Raw genomic sequence first — 7,780 nt, 5'->3', positions numbered from 1 at the left:
ACCAGTCCACAGCTTGGTGGTTGCGGACCTCTGATTTAAGCTACACTGCCTGTGGTATTTTGTCACAGCGGCCCTAGCAAACTAATATATCTAATAAACCACTTAATGAAGAGAAAAAAATCTTCTGCTTCTTAAATGCTATTTATCTTACAGCTGCACAAAACTTCTAAACCATACTTTTATCATATTTAAAATTAATCTAGGAAGTCAAATTAGAATTCAATTCAGCATCTTTTTAGAAATTTTACCATCTTACTAGGAGTAAACTCTATCTTCAAATCTTCTAACACATAATGTCTGAAATATTGTAACCTCATATTGCATCATATCACATATCAGAAAAATAAACAATTTATCTCCTACATAATATAAGTGAACTTTTCTCAATAACATAAACATATGTTTAGACAAGAGTACTACCTTCAAGGCTTTAATTTTGTTTCTGTAGCTGGAAAAGAAGGAGAATATTCTGAGAGCTCAGTTTGAAAGCATTTGTTGAAAAGATTGAAAAAAGAATGGTGATTAAGATAACAGAGCTGTAGTCAAAGCCTTCTCCTCAGACTCTTGGTAGTATATACCATCCTAAGACTTTGTGGGTAAACTGAAGTCCTGATAGACCCCATGTCTAACTACTTGCTAGCTTTCTCTACATGAATGCTCTACTGGTTTTTGAAAATCACTTTTATAAAACTAAACATCTTTTCTTCACCACCACGGTTCTCTCTACCTTTTATCTAGGTTCTAGTGCGGTTGAGAAATTTCAGTGAAATAACAGCTTTCTATGCAGCAGCTAGAATGGTGCTTGGCACAGTAGTTGCTCATAGTCACTGGCTGTCAGACCAACTTTCCAGTTACCCAAACTAGAAACCCAATAGCATCATCAAAAACTTCCTTTCCTTGGTTTCCCACATTTAAGCAGCCCCCATATTCTGACAATTTTATAGTCAAATAATTATCCTTATCTGATCTCCCTTCATCTACTCTCTCTCCTCTTCATTAGATTAGATTATAATGTTTTATTCCTCTCTGTATCCCATATAGTAGTACAGAGTAATTTATTCTATCCAATTTGAGCTTTCGACTATTAAATAATCATTTCCTTATAAGCCTCAGAAAGGTAAGTGTATACAATAGGTGCCTCCTCTAGTTGACAGAAATCAAAAATAAAAACATAATGGGAAACTCTAAGAAATAAATATTTAAGGTACTTTTATCTTCAAAAATTTACAAGGCTCCAAAGCTATTCCAGCTGTGTCACCACCTGTTTCCAAATCATGTCCCTCTCCCTTTGACGAGGAGCACCCATTTGGAGAAAATCTTCACCAACACACCTCTCCTTTCTGGGCCGCCAGATGAACTAAAGCTGTGGTTCTTGTCTGGGCAGCTTTTTTGACTAGTCCTAACTCTACTCTAGCTAATTTCATTCAAAGCTACAAACTCAATTCCCATGAAAATTTTCTCTGCTTTTAAAGTAAACTAAGTAAGTAAATTTTTCACTCATTCTGAAGTCTCTTCCTAAAAGAGATTGTGTCATGTGGTAAAAGAACATGGGCTCCAGAGTTAGACAGGCCTCAATTCAAATCCTGGTCCCACATTAGTAGCTATATGACCCTCCACCTCTCTTTTCTCATCAATAGAATGAGAACAAAATGTACTTCATCATGTGGTTGAAATGGTTCAATAAGATAATGTATTTGTATATAGCAGCTAGTATGATACCTGGCACAATGAAGTTACTTGATAAATATGTTTCTCTATCTTCTTTAGTAATACTTATTTTTGGCTCTCTCATCTTGTGCCTTGAATTACTTTGAGGATCTTGGAAGAAAGACTAGAGTCATGCCAATAATGACTTTAGCTTGTACTGGGTATTGTCACAAAGTTTCTTTGTTTAATACTTGGACTACAATTCTCATATGTGGGTAGAGCCAAAGTATTCAATTGAGTAGTTTCCTCAAGTTTCTGTGTGGGACTTAATTCAAGAGAAGAGTGAATGCCCAAATCTTTTAGCCTCTTGTTTCTTCAAATAAAAGTCTTGTTACTATAGGGAGTTTTTCTTTACATACAATACCAAATAGGAAATTATTCCTTTAGTAATATAAACTCATCCTGTGTGGCCATTTTTTTTCAGTAGTAATAGAGAATGTCATGTCTCAAACCCTAATCCTATATTCCTTCATGTAGTAGATATATCATTAATTATTAAATGCCTACTACAGCACTTCTAAGTGCTGTGAGGGTACAAATTATGTGCAAGTCATAGCCTCTGCTCTCAAAAGTGCTGGAGTGATTCTACAACAATGAAGGAATAGAAAGATATAGCTAACCATGTGTTTCAGAGTCTCAGTGCTAGAAAAGTTCAAAAGAGACAGGAAAGTCTTCTGACTAATGGTACGGGAAAGTTTCATGGGACAACAACAACAAAAAAAGACACTTAATGCAAGAAAAGAATATCTACAATGAATGTGCCATCAAATACTAAATACATTGTATTTGTTCCCAGCTGAATAACTTTATTTTTCTTCGCAAGAACCCCAAACTCAGACTTCCACACTGGGCAAGAGCCCATCTCTCTGCAGTCCACCTGCATGCAACCATCCTTGTGCACATTCTTCCTTCTCCCACATTTACCTCCGCTCCACTTTATTTCCTTTTCAATTTTCACCTGTGTCCCATCTCCTCATAAGCAAGCTCTGTGTAAGAAATTTAATAATGGCAAAAAAATAGAATCACAGATTATTGGTATGTTAGAAGTGGACGGCATCTTAATCATCATAGAGTTAACTTTCCCCTCGTTTGTTGTACGCAATCAAGGACTTTTAATCTTCAACTATCTTGCAGTCATTCATTATTTCACTTAAAAATATTTAAGTCACCTATTATATACAAAATTCCCAGCAACTATATTTCTGGTAAATTTCTTTTGTTCTTAAGAACCTTATCTCCCGCCTCTTCTCCATGTGATCAGTTTAGTTGAACTGATTGAGAAAAGGACAAAACTGTCTTTTGTACTCCTCCTAGCCTCTTCATTCTTAGACCACATTCCTCTTCAGTGACTACCCCCATTTTAGTTCCTTAAAAATTTCTTATTTCTCTCATCAATAGTTAGCATTAGAATCTCAGTCACCTTAAGCTGAATGGCCCATAATGGTATAATTGTTCTCCTTCGTGAAGTAGTTACATTTTAATAACGGTCGAACTATTATATTACAAATAAAGGTCTAATCTATTTCAGACATCAGTCAAGGAAGATTTGGGGAGCCCAAAATTTTGGTGGGGATCACACCTGAAATGACATTTTATAGTTAACACTTGCTTTACCTACTTTCAAGTAATATAGATGATATACTAATACAAAAGCTACTGTTGAATACTGGCATAAAAAGGTATGAAAATCAGTCCCCTACATTCAAAAGTGTGCCAGCTAAAAACGTATTGCCTTCCAGTTCCAAAGCCATCCTTTGTTGTCTGCCCTGAAAAAAATGGAGCTTGAAATATTTCTCCTTTGCAGTGCACATGATGTAAAGCTTTGTCAGTGTAAGAAACTGGAAAGATACTACAAGAGGAACAGGGCTTCTGTTCCCAATTCTGGATTTTCCATTTGCTGCTTCTTTTTCCTGTCTCATGGCTTCCAGCTTCATGTGTGGGGTTCATCCAGTGGCAACCACCTCCATCAAGTTTCTGTGCTATCCCTATTGAAAGTTTCCCAGTCAGTCCCACAGATATCCCAGAAGTCAGTTTCCCATCCTTGGACCACCTGCATTTGGGAAGGGTTTTTTCCTGCTTACCCAGTATCTGTGGATCAGTTCCTGCCCAGGCAACTCAGCAAAATTCTCCTAAATCCAAGCATTTATAGCCATACCTTTTCCAATGTGGCCTTAGTCCCAGCCTCAAGGGGGAGGGTTCTTTTTCCTATTTGTTCTTTGCTTGGGTACCTTCTCTGAGCCATAAGTCATTCTTTTAAGTTATCTTTACTCTTTATAGACCACCACCTATTATAATTAACAATTCTTTATATTAAACTTTCCCTATTCAAATTACTATGTGGTATCTATCTCCTGATTGGTCTTTGGCTGATATAAGAGGGGGAAGAAAAGATTATCATTCCTTAGGAATAAATCTTCAAAGCATTTGTTTAAAAACCAAAGTGTACAAACAACCAGAGAGATAGTTTGACTTTCTGCCAGAGTAATCCATGCAAATGAGCCTAATATCTTGGTTACAATAAATAAGATAGGAAAAAAAAAGGCAGTGAACATTCAAATTCTAGATAAATAGAATCTCATATTAAACCTGCAACTAAAAATAGAATAAAGCAAAATAAATAAACTAAAAAATTCAAACCTAAATATACAAAGGCCTTAATCAATTGTCATTTTTCAATATTGTTGTGCCCAAATAAATATCTTCTTTATTTAGTTTTTATCTGGGGGATAAAGGATAAGGAAGCTGACTAATTAGGCTTTTACATTTGCTTTCTGCATAAATATTAGCACAAAATAGGTCACAAACAGGCCAAGTTGGAAGTATTTTGCTTAAAAAATTTAATTTCCCTCTCTCTAGTTTTTCTGCAATACTTATATAAAGTCACATTATGATTTTAAAGAGACAGTGACTAAAAATATAACAAGGAATAAAGAACAACAACAAAAAACTTCTTATATAGCCTCACCATGTGCTCGGTGTTTTAAATGCTTTACATATACTTACCCATTCAGTCTTCAAACTACCATAAGATTTAGGCAAGGAGCTATTCAAGAATGGAGTCAGGATTTGGAAGCTAGGCAATATGGCTCCAGCACCTGTGTGCCTAACCCTTTTTGCTAGACTGCCTCTCAACGGAGGTGATTTTTAATTCCCCTGATATGCTTGGTTCTGTGGTGCCCTCTTCCAAGAGGCAATCAACATAGAACAATTGATGAATAAGGAATGACATGGTAAGAGGTGTTCCTAGGTTCTTTATTTTCATTCAAACAACATTTTAAAATCTGAAACCCAGTGACAAGGGAAGAGACAGGCCTTTCGCCAACAGAGTAATTAAAAAAATTCTCCAATCACACCATACTCAGCTTCCAAATCTTAACGGCATCCTCAAATTATAAAATCTGAAACCTGATGACAAGGAAAGAGACAGGCCTTTCACAATAGAGTAATTAGAAAAAATTCAATCACCACCCTCAACCCCTTAGCTTCCAAACCTTAACATTGTTCTCAAATTATAAAGTCAGAGATGATCGATACTTTGGAGGTAGGCTCTCTAATGCCAGTGGAAATCTATCGACACCATCAATCAGCTATTTGATATTAAGAAAATCTCTCTCTTCGAGTCTCAGTTTCTTGCCCTTTGAAGTGAAGGGATTCGATCCAGGTTATCTAAAGAATAGCATATACACACACACACACGTGTGCGTGCAATTATTACACTTCGAGCACTACCTCAATTTTTCTCCCTCAAACAATAGCTTATGATTTCACTTGTAATGAATGTTTACTGAATCTTTCATGAAGACTTTGTCATCCCTCCAAATATGATCAAATTAAAAGGAAACTTAAGTGGTAAACCGAAGAATAAATAACACAAAAGGAACCCTGAAATCTCTCTGTGAGCTTCAGCTACTCAAACTTCCCAACCACCTCCCCCATCCCACCCCCCACCACCCCCAGAGTCAAGCTAAACAGTTTTCAAAGGTCAGATCTTGTTGAAAGTCTGATTTATTTTATTAAAGTCATAGAAAAACTCAGAATTTATGGATTATCCTTTCTGTAGCTCCTTCTTTTTTCTTCTCTCTAATTTACCTCTTGCTGTCATTGCTATATGGGCTCACATGTTCTCTCATCATTTATAGAGAATTACAAGTATGAACTATTAATCCTACTAATATGAGAAACCGTATCAGGACTAAATTACTATATTGTGTGTACTCACATAGAAAATTATTGATGACCTTAAGCATCTCACAGCAATTTCAATTTCATGAATTTATAAATCCAAAAAAAATGGTTTAGGTAATGCAGATTTGTTTTCTACCATTTATAAATTCTGAACCTCTGTGAAGAAGCCAAGTAATTTCTATTTTCTTTATTCCAATATCTAAACCACTTTCCTGGGTTTCACAGTTTACAAAGAAAATGCCTGTGAGACTCATTCTTTTGGTTGGTGTTTCTCATTAACCTTACACAGGAGAAATCCTAGTTCATAAATCAAAATAAAAGGGCTATTTGTCAATAAACTAAATGTATCGCTACCTTGGCCACTAAAAGAAAAAGAATGCATAGTACCTGAAGCATACCTTTCTATGGTGAGGTACCTTCATTCCCTGATGAAATTCTGTCAACTTACAGAAATTTTTAATGGAGCTTTAGATAGTTCACCTTGTACCCTGAAAAAAGCATCATGTTGTGTGTGTGTGTGTGTGTGTTTTTAATGCAACTTTCTAAGCTATACATAACTGGTTGAAAAGGAAAAAAATTGAAAGGCAAGTTAATCCACATAAACAAAATGTGCACTGTCATCTTCCTTAACTTATAGCATTGAACGTGCTCCAAGGCTGCCCTATTTTCCTAAATTGGCATTTGAGGAATGGCAGGAAGTATAGTTCCCTCCTCCTCTTCTCAACACAGGCCCCATGTCTACACCACTTCTCTTTTTCCTTTCCCACCCTCTCACTGTCTCCAATCATAATATTCTTACACACCCATCCTAATACCAAACTGATAAATGTTGAGCAGGTATTAGAGGTGGCATACTCTCAGTTCACTAACTTCTTGATAGGCTGTAAGCTTTCAAAATCTGGCATAAGTGATAGAATAAACATCTGAATTTCTTTTCATCTTCTCTAAAATTCCATGCTCTCAGTAAATGAGAGAATCTGTATTTGATAGAGCACACTGTGACAGACATCCCACCTGCACATTGTTAGAGGCGTGTTGTTTGGAGACAGATGCCTGGATTTCCACTGACTGCCTACATGTACTTGGTTCAGTTAGTTAGCTTCTTTCTGCCTCAGTTTTTGCATCTACAAAAGAGCACAGTCCTCAAAGGGTACTTATAAGGATTAAATGAAGTGATACGTATAAAGTACTTAGAATTGTGCCGGGATCACAGTAAACGTTAATTAGGATTAGTCATTATTATTTCATCTGAGATGTTAATACTCTTTCAACATTCCCAAGCAGTGGTCATTTATCTTATACTTGATTTTTCCTGGGAACATGGATGTCATTACCTCACAAGGCGACTTACTATTGTCCTTAATAGTGGAATGCTGATCTTTCTATAGTGAACCAAAACTTGTTTTCCTTTTAGTTTCCTTTTAGATCTGAGGTCCTCCTTTTAACAATATAGAATGTAATCGATATCTGAATACTGTTATTTCTTCTCATTTTCTCTAAGCTAAACATCCTCCATTCCTGCAATCACATACATGTAATATAGATGAGTATTTAATAACTAGTTTGTCTGTGGTCTTCTTCAAGTGTGGTACCCAGAAAGAGGGTCTAAAAGTAGGATTACGGTTTTCCTCGTTCTAGAGGGAATTTTAAGTTCCAATTAATTTTGGAATTTTTTAACATCCTATATTACCACCTCAGGCAAAACTCTTAAGTCATTTTTGTATAACTACTACTAAATTGCTTCTCATCAACCCTTTCTGGGCTTATGCAATATTTTCCTACTTTTTGTTTGTTTGTAGGATGGTAGATGGTTGTGGGATGGTTGTAGAATGGTGTAGGATGTAGGATGGGAGTGACAACTTTATAATTACTCCTGTTAAATGTCATG

This window comes from Pteropus vampyrus, unplaced genomic scaffold (assembly GCF_000151845.1).
Source record: "Pteropus vampyrus isolate Shadow unplaced genomic scaffold, Pvam_2.0 Scaffold2, whole genome shotgun sequence".
Lineage (NCBI taxonomy): Eukaryota > Metazoa > Chordata > Mammalia > Chiroptera > Pteropodidae > Pteropus > Pteropus vampyrus.
The sequence above is the reverse complement of the archived record's forward strand: the minus strand, read 5'-3'. Positions refer to the sequence as shown.